We start from the raw sequence: 15171 nt of genomic DNA on the forward strand, positions 1-15171 counted from the left end.
ATGCAGACGAAACCAGAAATGTACATAACCACCAGGAGAGTATAGTCTGATACAAACACTGAGTAAGTGCATCGAACAAATCAAAACTGAGGTAATTGTCTTTGGTGCCAAAGATGAACAATTAAAAGTCAGCACACAGCTTAAATCAGTTATGTTAGAAACCACACACCAAGCCAGAAATCTTGGTGTAGTCATAGATTCAGACTTGAATTTCAAAAAACACATTAAATCAATTACTAAGTCAGCCTACTACCACCTTAAAACATATCAAGAATTAAAGGGCTTATGTCTCAGCAGAATTTAGAAAATCTTGCCTATGCATTTATCTTTAGTAGACTTGACTACTGTAACAGTGTATTTGCAGGCCTTCCTAAAAAATCAATCAGTCAGCTTCAGCTAATTCAGAACGCTGCTGCTCGAGTCCTCATTAGGACCAAACAACCCAGTTCTGAGGTCTTTACACTGGCTTTCTGTCATTCAAATAATTGATTTCAAAATATTGATGTTGGTTTATAAAGCCCTTAATAGGTTAGGGCCAAAATACATTTCTGACCGTTATGAACCGTCCAGAGCCCTTAGATCGTCTGGGACAGGTCTACTTACAGTCCCCAGAGTTAGGACTAAACAAGGAGAAGCAGCCTTCAGTTTTTACGCACCGCATATCTGGAACAAACTCCCAGAAAACTTGAGGTCTGCTGCAACTCTCAGCTCTTTTAAATCAAATCTGTGTCATGACATTAGTCTGAAGTCTGTAAACAATGCAAAAAGCTTTTCAGAGGAGGCCTGGAGACTGCTTTTATGTCCCCACCAATGTCTTAATCAAACATGTGCACTCATGCACCAGGCACCACTTGAACCATAATAATGAGCAGACGTGATCACAGCATCTAACATTTGAGCAGTGTATGCTGCCTACTCATGTCTTATAGTAGTAAAAAGTAACGACTCTGCTGATGATTTTCTCTATTAATTCATTGATTGTTTAATTTTTTTAGGCTGAAACTACCATTTTCTGAAAGATACATTTAAATGTAATAATTACTAAGGGAAAGTTAAAATGTTTCATATTTTGAAAATCTGGAACCATGAAAAGTTTCAAAATTAAGTAGAACTCAAATATATGCCAATACATTTTCTGTTAATAAAACACTTCATGGTTACACATGTGTGGGTGTTTTTCTCCTTAGGCTCCTGCCAAGCCTGTTCGTTATACTTAAAGCAAAAAGTAAATTACACTGACCTAATTAAAACAATTGATGGGAAAAGATTCATCTTCATCACAAATGAGTCATTGACAAAACACACCTGGGGCATGAGCCTAGGCGGATTTTTTTCTTGTTTTGGAAGGAATTCAGAGGTTGGGCGTGACAATCATATCACCTTATCTGCTACACAAGGTTTTTTTAACAAAGAATTATCAACTTACCGAAGGATAAGTTAAAAAGATGAGTTTTAGGTTGGGATTTGAAGTCCTCAACTGAAGTCTTTTTTTAAAATTAACTTAATTCAGTTGCAGTACAGTGACACAAGCGAGCACACACCTTTGGAGACCTTATAGTCAACGGCAGATAATTTGGTAGGGACTGTAACAATAATTTTTAACATGTATTTGACCGTCACAGTTTGTTTATTGAGTAACTTCCATGTGCAACTGCACAGCAAATATTTGTCTATATTTTCCATAAAAAAGTCAGTTTACCCCCAAACATATTTTGCAGTGGTCGTGAATCTTCATTTGAAACAGTTTTCCATTGTTTAATGTGCCTAAATGTTTTAACTGTAAAACTATAGGGGAGAACGGGGTAAGTAGGCACACTTTTTACTCTAGTGAGAATTGCTCATCACCAAAACATCTGTCAATAGCCATTCCTACATTAAATTGAAGCTTAAGGTGTTGGCTAGAAATGTGTGTCTCTCTTTTTTTCCAACTTATTGTAATGAAGAAGTAATTTACCATCAAAGACACTCAGACACATTGTGACAACCAACCCCATCAAGGGGTCGGTTGTCACACACTATGGGGTTGTTTGTCACAATGTTATCTTAATGGGAAAAATCTTAAAAAGAAGGCAAGGAGGCAGAACCAAATTTGAATGTTTAATTGCATTGTCAAGTTGACAAATAGGCCTACATAACTTACTGTAGCCTTGGCAGCTGGTCTAGTTTGGGATGCACTGGGTTGTTTTGATTTTGTTGCCCTTTTTTCTTTTGCTTGCTAGCTGCCTTTTCCTGCTCTATTCTTTCCTTCTCTGGGGTGTCAGTGAGGATACAGCTTGACAATTTCTTTCGTTATTGGGTTCCTTTTCTGGCTGCAGCCTTGAGATAACATGTGACAACCAACCCCCCAAAAAATTTGACGACCAACCCCAACTTGAATTTCTTGCTAGCATCAAGGCCAACAACCATCTGACAACTAATTAGCTTGCTAACCACAATCTAAACTATAGTTTACCCTTCACACTTTCTGAGGGTAACAAGTGTTTTGTTATAAACCCATTGTGTAAAAGCCTAGAAGAAAAATACTGAGAAGCAAAATATTTTGAATTTGACATGAAAAACACAAAACATCCTCTCACCTGAAATGCAGCTGTCTTCCTCCAAGGAAGTCTATGTATGTGACCTCTTATCCCAATTCTGGACCTTTTTTATATCAACATTTCAGAGCTAGCGCGCTCTGGTGGCGAGATATAACGAATGTGACATCCAACCCATGTGACAAATTACCCCGTTCTCCCCTATATATATATTCCAATGACTATGATTCAGATACTTTCTCAATCAGCCACACACACAAACAAAATAAAATTATTGTCTTTTTTTATTTCAGCATTACAATATCTGCTGCACTTTTTCAGCACCAGATAACAGGGATTTTATTCCAACATGTGAATACATAATGTAGTTTAGATGCAGATGTAAAACAACCCCATGAAGGAAAACATTGAATTACTCAAACCAAGAAGAACATTGAGATGTCTTCATGAAATATTCAGTATAGTCTATATGCTTAGTACAATGGATGAGCAAAGAACAACACTTACACATAGGTGCACTACTTTACATTGCAATTCCAAAGAAAAATAATTTTAAGATAATACAAAATTAAATAAAAAAGTGTATCATTGAATATTGTGGATATCACACATCGAAGGCATATTACTAGGACTTTACAATAAGACCAGTATGGTTTCATAGGCTATTACAGAATATACATGTTAGGTGTGAAGTAGTGAGTAAAATATGCAAACAGTAATACCGAGGGATTCACAACTGATGGTGCTAATTCTTCACTTGGGTGCCTGTACACCATTACACAAGAAGAGAGCACATCTAAATCATTTATTCAGTCAAAGCAGTCAAACCTCAAACAAACAAATAAAGATAAATACAGAAAATAATGCAGAAAACACAACTAAATACTGAAATAAAAACAATTAACAGTCATGCTGTGATGAAAGCAGTGTTCGCGCGTGAGCATCACATTTTAGTTTTTAATAGTTTCCATTTTCATCTTCGTTTGCAGTGCATTTCACTTTTCTGTATTTGGTTTTGTATTCTCAGTTTGCAGCATTTTTTTCTACAATCTCCACCTTGTCAAATTTTAGATGATGTATTCTTAATTTACTTGGCTTTAATTTATTTGTTGTATGTGTTGTCTTCAGTTGCAGTGAATTTAGCTCTCAGGGCTACTGTACAATGATCTATAGAACTTCAATGGATTGCAAACATAATGGTCCAGAACAATGTAGCTGAACTACAGATGTGAACACAAACTGCACACACTGAATGTTAATGTCCAGGTTAAAGGCCTAATCTCCAGCAAACGCTTGGCGAACGTTTTTATATGTTTATACTAAACGTGTTTATATGACCCTCAGAGCGAGTGCCCGGCCTGTTCCCCGAAACGTCAATCTGTTACGTTCTGGACGCGGTTAGTATAAACATAAACAGCTGTTGGCTCTGAGCCAGGCTTTTTAGATCGTCATTAGCGGTACCATAGCTGTGATTAAAAGCGATAGATAGTATATACAATGGATGTAGCATCTGCTGACCTCAGTTATTCCAACTGCATCCAATCGTCCTGGCCTATGCGGGTCGCCATCTTGTCAGATGTTTACTCTGCCTCATTTCCTCTTATCGTAAAAGGGCATTGATGTGCCGTTGGGGGGAGGGAGATACGCCCATCTAGCTGATGTATACCTCCAAAGCGAAGTGAGGGCCAGCAGGCGGCTAGCTGTAACTCAAGAGGCCACGCCCCTAAGTATTCGTAAATGTTAACCAATAGAATAAAAATTTGCCTGGTAAAAAAAAAATCACCCCCCTCATTGTTGTCATGGAGATATGACTTAAACAAACAGACCAAAATATATTTTTGTACCAGGCCTTGAATAGGTTTAATAATGCTGGGAAAACGGCCTATTTAACATCAGTCAATGAGAAATTGCTCTGTTTTGATACCTGCCCTTAGTGGCCACTCAGGGAACTGCACTTTGTGTCACTTCCGCATTGGATGCTGGTATAAATCGCTGTGGTTGGGCTTGGTAAAAACCCAACTTTTTTTTAGCGCTCAAACACGACGGACAGGTAGCGGATGGTGAGTAGATATAAGCTGATTTTGACAAAAAGTGTTATAGATTAAATTGCTTAGTATGCCGAATTAAGTAGAGTAATGTTCATGTGTTTACTCATTAGCACTATTTGTCTGCAGCAGGGATCCATAGTGAAAAGAGAACCACTAAAAACAGAATGAGTACTGTGACATAGCAAATAAAGAAAACTTTGTTAATTTGTTCAACCATTTTACACCAGTAGCCAGGCTTCCCTTCTTCCTTCTTGAAGAGCAGGGACAGGGTTTTTTCCATTTCTCTCAGATCATCTGATAGTTTTTCCAAAGCAACGGACTCCTCCATCTGTTGTCTGCCGCTTCCCTGCAGAAGTGGTTCAGTGGATTGGTGATAAATTAGATTATGGACAGTACAAGATTGCACGCTTCTACATTTGACATCCTGGTTTGTGTGTCCCTTATAATGCAAATTAAAGGGATTGGTTCATTTGTTGTTAGTTGTCACATTTGAGATGTCCATCTCTGAAATTTCTATCTGAAAAATTAAATAACAATAGCCAATTTCCAAAAACTATTAATAATCACTGTCACTCTGAATAATACAAATATATCACACATTTTTATACTTCCTTTTTTGGGGGGGATTTTTAAATAAGGTTAACCGTACATTTAAATTGCAACCCAATTCTAACCTCTTTGGCCACCGACCGCAGTTCAGATGGAGTTTCACCAGTTGACACATCATAGCCACAGCGAGTCCATTTCTTCACATCTGAAAGGATATGTTGGACACAAATACGGTTGTGGCATTTTCAAAATGATATACGAGTTTGTATTATAAGTTGTAATATGCCTGTGAACATTCAAATCATAACCAAAGATGTACAGCATTATAGCACTAAAATAGAAAAAGATCAGTAGCAAACTGAAGAACACTGAGGTCCAGAGGTTTGTGGAACATATGCTTATTATCACCTGTTAAACAGTTACGGGTTCTGACTTTGTCTTGTTTTTCCCCACAGTCCTCACTCTGACTTTTGTCTTTCTCCAACAGATACATCACTAAAATAGTCTCCATGAGGCTGATCATCATCAAAGAAAATATCCCGATGCAGTAGACCGCTAGATGTAAAAGACAACATCATTATTGTGGAATAACTACACATTGAGTCAGTATGTGGTATTCCTGCTTGGAGTGCATTCCAATGAAGTCAAGATGCTGAGCTCTTTGTACCTATAAGTGGAATTCTGTCTGAAGAGGAAGGCAAGATTTCATTGAGAATTAGCTGCATCACTGTGACGGCAAGCAGCAAAGTGATCTGAAAGCTGAGCTTCTCGCCCCCGGCGTCCGAGATCATGAAAGTGGCGAAGTCCATTAACAAGAAAAACATGACGGGAAGCAAGAAGTTGATGATGTAGAGGACGGACCGCCTCTTCATGGTAATCTGTGAAATCATATCAATTGGACAAGTGGTTTGACTTTTGACAAAGGAAACTTTACGAAGGTTGCAAACACAGGGTGTTCTATTCATGTTTGCCGTGCATTGCATCAAATGACATTTTCAAAACAAAGTGGCAGTACTCATGTTAAAGAACCTACAGAGAACTACCACCTGAATCTGCAGCTCACCTCCACCCTGCAAGGTGTGGATATTGGTAAGGGTGTGCAACTAAACGAAAGAGTGAGTGCAGGTTGATAGAAAAACTATTTAGATATTTGCTGAAAGAAACAGGTAGGCCTATCAGCTGTCCTCAATTACCCAAAGTACAAGTACTTCAGATCCAGATATACTTACGGTGTAAACTATCATGCTTTGGTTGAAATCAAAAATGTTGACAGTTCTTTTATCGACTGTTATGTTCATGAACAGCCACTCGAACTGGGTCCGCATCGACTGGTGAACCCACTCTGTGACCTTTGTAGAGTCGGTGACGGCATACAATTCTAATTCCTTATCTGGGTTGGTAGATAAAAAAATAAAATGGCAAGGTTTTTTTTTATCAGAGGAAGGAATGTAGGTGGTGGTATATGCTGGTGTGTGTTCATGTGGCAATCAATTGTTAAAGTGAAAAACAGTACACATGTGCATACACAAAACATACCCATTTTAGATTAATGGCTGGCGGTCTTACCAGAGTATACAGAAGACCTGAATGAGACGTTGCATGTCTGAATGTCAAAGGGGAATTTGTAAACTTGCATCTTGCATGTGGTGGCTACCACCTGCTCGTTCCTAAATATGATGTCACCTTTCCAATTAATGGTAAGAAAAAGACTCGGAGGCGCCTTATCCTTTTCTATCCTGCAGGAGAACAAACATATACATATTATGACAACAGCTTTATGCTTTAACATGACTTCTTATTATGTTCGTATTCAGGTTCAAAATTTGTATTTTAGGAACTTGGAACGGTTTTCATGATGTATTGTTAAAAAAAAAATCACATTCTGGCTGAAACACATCCTGTTTCTTTAAAGGTGCCTTTTCGAGGGAAATCTTGTTACTGATCTTGCGCATCAGCTCTGCTGGCGCTTCTGCAGCCAAATAATGGAAATAACAAAGAAATATTCATCCAAACTTACATCTCTTCAATAGTTAGGTCTGGTTTCCACAGCATTCCAGTAGGAACTGAGACATGTTTAAGTCCACAAAATTCATCATAATCCCAAAAAAGGTATGCATTGTCCCATTTCTAAACAGGAAGACAAAAAGAAAGAATGAAACGACAAAGTATATAATTGCAATTTCCACTAAAAATGACCAGGTAAGAATGATCAAAATGTGCTACCCAGGACTTACCATATAAACCCAAATGTACATAACCAAAGTCTGGTCAATCTCTCTCTATGTGCAAATAAATACAGTATGTTAAAAGCAGCACAATTAAAATGCTGTTGCTGATCAAACACATAGCAAAACTTAAAATATTGCACTAGGATGGTTTAAATATGAAAAACAGGTTCACAAACATCAGATTCAAATATGTTTATTGATATATAATTTTCAATTGATGGGCACAAATGGACAAACCTACACAAGGGTGCACAGTGCTCTAAATTGTTTATTTTAGCATCCTGATTAGCTTCAGCTATGTGTGCTACATCAGTTGGACATTTAGGAATCAGCTGCATTAAAGGTGGAGTCAGGGATTCTGGAGAATGCTCGTTGTCAAATTTCCTTTTTGTCAAAATCTGCGAATATCTCCTCAAATACCTGACCTAATCCCACAGTACTGTGTGCGCTGGGGGAAGAAAATCTGATATCAATACACAGCCTAAACTCTGTAAATAGGTATGTAAACAAAGGGGCCTACTAAAGCTCGCAACATGCCCAAACAACGCTGAATTTGTTTTCAGCGCACACACAGTATGGAATATTCACAGACATTTTCCAGATTGCTGACTCCACCTATAACCTGAAAATACTTTAATAATATAAAGCTGCATTGACTCTCGGATCAATATGGGTTATAGCTTATAGCGTAACTATGGCGTCAACATTTTTCCAGTATTTGGTGTCTCTTGTTAAAAATGAAAGCATAGGCTACCCACCTTGGCAGAGGATATAATCTATAACATTTTAAATAAAACATTGACAGAAAATGTGATACTTTAATTAAAGTTTACCACATCTAGAATGCCAAAGATCTCCATTTGGATGTATACGTCGGTAATCTTGTTGTGCTTCTTAACAGGCCGGACTAGGGTGTACATATCTTTGTTTTTGATGATGTTCAGGTGGTTTATAACATCCCAATAACTGCAGTTTTTCTGTGGATTTTCTGTAAAATATTAAAGACACTTTTCTATCACAGTTTATTCTTAAAAGGAAAAAAGTCAATATTATTTGTAGAAACTTCTGATTGCCCTGTGTGCTCTGAATTGGTATAATATAATTTAGAAATTACAAACATTAGTCTGTGTGGGTTGTTATCCGCTGTCTCTGAATGCATTAAAAAACAATCACCCGCAGTAATATCCAATGATTGTGGTCACTGAAAGGGCATAATGAGGTGGGCGTTGGCAGGACCCTTTGGGCTTTGTCCCATCAGTCGATGAATTATTCTTAAATGTGAGCTTTTTAAATATTTTTTTGAAAAGACCTCTTCGGGTGTAGATCAATCGGCTACAAGTTGTCCAAGTGAATTGTCCAAGTCAACTCAAGAAATTTTTTCTAATCAGCTCATCCAAACGTCAGTCTTCATGCATTCAAAACAGACCATGTACAGTATATATACCATTTACTGTTTGTACCAGTAATATATCTTTAAGTTGAATAAATCCACACGAAAACTGCCTCAAATGATGTCTAATATAGCTTGAAACAACATTAACCGAGCATCTTCAGACTCAAGACTTCTTTAATTAATTAACGCTACAGTAACAAGTTACAAGACTAAATTTGCATACATTTATTAAGCATGCACTTTGGAGTGTTCGTGTACTGCGTTTACCTTCCATAGAGGATTGATTGGACTTCTGTTGATCACCAAGAGGCTGTATGTCATTGGAGGCACTCCAACCTTAAAGGAAAGAGTGTACAGGTCTTTATATTTAAAGGTGCTATAAGCGGAATGGTTCTTTTAGCTAACTTCCTGTCAGTTACTGCAGTTAGCAGTACCCTCGCTCGTCCCTATGTCACCACATTAATGCATTGCGGTCTTCAAGCAGTGAGTTATCTAGCATCATCTCAGATCCAAAAGTGTGATAAAACATGATAAAAACCATCAAAACAGACATTGGGAAGGAGTTTTACCTGCTCCGCCATTGTAGGCGCATACACATTCACCCATCTGTTGCTCTGGCATGCACCGGCAGTGAGACCATGGAGTGTATATACTATATATGAGTGAGACGAGTGTTGGTTTGTAGCGTTCTCTCTTCTGATTGGATAAAAATTTTGGGATACTACAATAAGTTAATTTGCTGGTTACATGCAAAGCAGCTGACTGAGAGATCGGCTTTATGAAACGCGCACATTATGTAAGTGATCACTGTATCAATACAGAGCGATTTAACAATTATATTAACATAAATAAACCGCTTACTTCACCTTTAAAGCAGCTACGAGTAACATTCAAATATCTTTTAAACAGCCTCATGTTTCCTCTTATAAACATAAATTACCTTTAACAGCAAACGAGACCATCAGTGCAAAGAAATAAGTTTTTATATAGTTTGTATTACTGCTTTTGGTCTGGTCGCACACCTAGTACGATTTTCGGTTTGCGCGTGCAGGCTCTATGGTCACATATCCGTATTGGTCGCAGATTTCAGTGTGGCGCAGCAACGCGATTTGAGAAGCCTATCCCTCCAGGTGAGGGAAGGGGAGCGGGAGCCTTGTTTGAGACAGTTATTTGTCTTCATAATGACTGATAACGGGGCTGAACCATCAAAGAAAAAAAAATGAGAATTCAATGAAGAAAAGCTAAAAGGGAGAGTGATATAGGCTACGGGCGGGACGAGGGCGTTGCCAAGCAACGTGTATACAATTTCACGGGAGCGAACTAGACTGCAGTGTTTACTCCTAAATTAATGAGCAGTTGGTACTAACACAAAGTTTGCTTTGCTTCACTGAAGCAAAACTATCTGAAATAGTCATTATTTACAACAACATAAACACATTACCTCATCGTGAGCCACACTAACTGCCGTCTATCGTTCATTCGGACCACGTTACTCGTAATGGCTTAATATTATTTCCACACACACAACTCCTGCTTTCCAGCTAAATTAACTGTTGTTGAAATGTACAAGGTTTTTAACTTGGGAATTGTCCTTAATTTAGCTGAAGTTTCCTCAGAAAACACTTCTGTTTTTAATGCACTCCCTCTCAGCTCCACCTTTTCTCCTGCTCTACTTATTCATTAAAAAAAACTCTTTCAAGAACAGTTATCCTATCCACAACATTTTTGTAAAGACAGGCAAGTATGCTATTATTATTTAAATTTTTGTTAAATGTTTCTGTTCAATGTGGCTACAGTTGTTTCACACAGTTATGCTGTTTTCTATAATTGTGTGTCCTCCTGTCCCATTTATATTTGTATGCTATTTTTTCTTTCACAGTTCTGATTTTGGTACAACCTTGAAAACCCTGGAATTGAAGCCTGTGGTTGCTACTGTCTTGGTAAGATGATCAGCCAATTGTTTCTGGTCCTAACGCTCACATTTCATATGCCATTTAAAAAAAGTTTTTAAAGTTTTTATAAAAGTTTTAAAAAAAGCAAAGTAAACAAATAAATAGTTTTGGTCAAACTGCATAGCGTTTTTTCAGAGCACACCTACATGCATTGTGCATAATTGTCCCAGCTAAGCTTACCTGTGAAGAGGAGTAGAACAAGAAAACCAGCAAGCATGGTGGCTTTGAGAGGTCTGTACAGTTTATAATCCTCCCGGTCCTCTCTCTGTTCTCTGGAATTGTGTGATGCAATACATATATAACTTCTTATTCCAGAGGAGGGCAGGGCCAATTTAATGACCAACCATTTGTTCTGTTGTTTATGTGTTTTATTGTCTAATTAAATAAACTCACTTAATGCAACAAAGATGCCGGAACTATCAACTCCCTTGACACGCCTGTAGACAAATCAAGATTGCCATTTAAACAAAAGCAGTTTACTTCTCACTTCCTCTGATTTGGATCTGGTTTAGTTTCCCAAGTGAAGTAGTTCAAAGGGAGGAGCTGCATCTGAAGGGAGATGTAAAGTATACCAAGCATAGACCAACAAAGTACAGATGAATTTATTATAAATATACAATTAATATCAGGTGTACAGAAGAGGATTAGGGCCTGAGAATAAAACATTTTCAATGTTTTCACTTATCCTCTTCCATACAGCTGTACCTGGTTCAGGAATTTAGTCCATGTAGATTAATAAATGTTTTTGGTGGAAAAATGTGGGTGAACGCCAATGGCCGCGTTTCCCAGATTAGTTAAGAGCCTCTTTGGGCTAAGTACTTCTTTGGAGCGCTCTTAAGAACGCTGTGAAAGAAGAATGCGTTTCCCAGATTCGTTCTTAGCGAAAGTAGCTCTTTCACTAAGATGGAACTGTACGACGGCGCTGACCCACTCTTTCAACCTTCTTAGCGACCAAATCGTCAGTGATCATGCCGCGTCAGGGAAATTTATTTCCTCCACTTTTCGAAATAATAAAACAATGTTCAATGCGGACCTGGCGCAATAAACATAAACTAATAGTAGAGAAAAAAAATGTTTTAATGAATTACACGTTTACGTTTTCCACACACAAGAGTTTATAGTACTACACATAAAAAAACATCCACAACCCTGTGGCATTTGACAGATATCAAAGAAACAGATTTAATTGAACTCAGCTGAACCTCATCCAGAGCGGCTCCACCTGCTTTAAAGGCGTTGCCAAAGTCCGCGCGTGTGAGAAACCATGGCTGCAATACAACAGCCTCGCCGTGCGCGAAGCCAGACGGTTTACATAAATGCATACGTGCGTCGGCACTTCTCCCCACTGGACGTGCTATTATATCAGACCGGGCCGTCCAGGCAAAGTACCGACTGCCCCGGCCGTGCGGAGATCCAACGGCTGATCACTCTGGTGTCTCCACACACATGCAATTTTTCCTTCAGCCCGGAGATGCAGCTTCTGGCTGCGCTGCGTTTTTAAGAACATATCAACCTCTTCTGAGGTCCAACAACCCCCAGCCCCTACCCCTTTACCACCAGTCACCAAGCAAGCACTGATCACTAAACCATAAACCCACAACCACCACATCACCCATATCAACTCTCAGGCCTGTAGGCTGAAATAAATAAACAGAACCAGCAGATGTAGGCTACATGTAACGTCCTGCACACTATGAGTATTTCTGCAGTGTCCGAGTGCTTTACCTGAAAGTCTGGCACTGGAATGCTGTTGAAAGGGCGCACAATACGCACACGTCATTAACCTACGCTTAGATAAATTACAAATTGCCTGGGACTTTTTGTTGCTATAGGTTTGACACTCTCATTTCAATGCAAAATGATCCACACAATACATGGTTGAAAAGGAAACCAAAGTAGTTTATTGAAACCATATGGGGGAGGGGTTACTCCGCGCTGTCTTTACTGGGCGTCTGCATCACCTGCAACGAAGGAAGATTGATTAGTGAAACCTTCGCACTCTTCCTTTTTGTTTGGTTCTGGAACTCCTGCCACTTCTTCCTCACAGCACGCCAGTCACGCAGGCCACATGGGATGGAGGGGGACATATTTTCGGCTATGGCCTGCCTAACACGGTTCTTCACCGTGATGTTCTTTTTGCCCCTTGTTCCCCCGAATAAAACTGCCCGGTGCTGCCAGACCTCGTCCACTAAGACGCCCATCTCCTCCGCGGTAAACGACGGTGCCCGCTTGTTTCTTTTGCTGCCGCTTTCTTCCACTCTCACATGTGTGTGCCTATCCACGGGGTATATTCTTTAACCTTTATTTATACAGGTAAATCCCATTGAGACCGAAGACTCTTTTGCAAGGGAGACCTGTTTTCCTTTCCCACGTTACCATTCACACACACATTCATACACCGATAGCAGGCTAACTATCGACATTCACACAAGGCAAGGTGGGTTAAGTGTCTTGCCCAAGGACACAACAACTGTGACACAGGTGGCAGGGCGGGGATCGAACCTCCAACCCTTTGATCATCAGCCGACCCACTCTACCAACTGAGCCACAGTCGCCCAATGGGCTTGATTACTACTTGGATACACTTGTTGCCACCCCCCCCCCCCCCCCCTCCCTCCCCCCGCACCCACACACACACGATACATGCGTAGCCTAATTCCACCTGTGTGGGGGTGACCACGGGGCACTGTGTGTGACTTATGCGCTGATAAAGAGGTGGGTGATCGATTCGCCTGGCATCGATTTATTCAGTTTCAGCACGACCGCGGTGGACAGCTCCCACCAAAGTACTTCTTTCGCTTCGTCTTACGCGTTCTCCAAAGAAGGCACTTAAGAAGCCATCTGGGAAACACCCGTATCTTAACGCTCCTTCTTTGGCGAACCCTTCTTTCGACCCTTCTTTGGTCCCAAAGAACGATCGAATCTGGGAAATGCGGCCACTGTCAGTTGCACTTATCTGCTAATAACAATAATTATAATGTAAATAACATTTAATTTCAAGCACACTGAAAACTGACACAGTGGAATTAAATCGAAATCCAGTCAGGGCACGCTCCATTGAAGCTAATTAAATATGTCAGAAAATTCTGAGCTACGTTTCAATTGGTTCTATCTGATATGGGCGGGCCAGAGCCCTATATATGGTGCTCTGGGGCGGACGGAACCGGATGGCGACAGTGCTGTGCATGCTCCGTCCAAGCCGTGATGGTAAACATGATTTTGATTTGATTTGATTTGAATATTTTATTATTGTGTCATGCATTAGCATGCCCAGCCCACAAGGGCTTACAAGACACCATTATAAAACACAGACAGACCAAAAACCAAAAATAGATGCTAAACAATACTAACATTAACGATATAAACCATCCTGACGTTTCATCCAGGCTTTAGTAACAAAAGAGGCCAACTTATAAACATTAAAGGTAAACGAACATTCCATCCTGATATCATCATTACTCCAAAATATTTCAGGGTTTTGAGCAAACAGTTTATTTACAAAAGGTACTCTCAGTTCATCATAGAAGGGACAGTATAAAAGAAAATAAGATTCATTCTCCACTTCTCCTAGGTCACACAGTTCACACAGTCTCTGTTCCTCTGGGATGTTCTTAAATCTGCCAACCTCAAGTGCCAGGGGAAGGATTCCCATTCTTAATTGGGCAATCAAGGATCTCTGATTTCTTGGTAAAACAGTTTTAACATATAATTCTGTTTCATAATTATGCTTGATCTGGATATATGTCCGTAATTTTGGTTTTAACATTATATCATTTAACCATTTTTCATTGAACGCAACAAGTAACTTTTTTCAAATTTTGTTGATGCTGCATGATAAATTATTTCTATAGATATACTGAAAATCGGCTTCTTCCAAGACAGCATGAATCTCTGCAGCCCATGGAGAGTTCTGAACTTTACTCCAAAGGAAAACTTTCTGACATCCTGTCATCTGACATATTAATAAAACGATTCCACAGTCTAATCATATCACACTTTCTCCTTATTGTACCAGGAATCCAACCCATGTCACCCTGAGCAGCCAAAGAGGGAACATATTTATGAATACCCAGAAAACAATGTATAGCTCTGTTTTGTACTGCATCTGAAATCCTTCTTTCTTTAAATCCCCATACCCCAGCAGCATAATTGACAATGGGAGAAACACATGCATCATACAATTGAGAGTAAGTAGAATAACCAAGGTCTTTACATATTTTTTACTTGTTAACAACAGAACCCAAAGCTCTGCAACAGAGATGGCTGTGGATATGTTTTTTGAGTTTAAGACGTCTTTGGCCTCGACACTTAACGATTTGGAAGACGGCACTCTTTCTTTAATTAGCAAGAAGGAGGAATGTTCTGGTTTGCCGACCGACCGCGGCAAAAGTTTAATTTAACAGTTAACCCGCTATTCACTAAACAAATGGGGCTTAATACGTCACCTTGTTCATTGCTCTGATTGTT

This window comes from Ammodytes marinus, assembly GCF_949987685.1.
Source record: "Ammodytes marinus genome assembly, chromosome: 20".
In the NCBI taxonomy this organism is placed as follows: domain Eukaryota; kingdom Metazoa; phylum Chordata; class Actinopteri; order Uranoscopiformes; family Ammodytidae; genus Ammodytes; species Ammodytes marinus.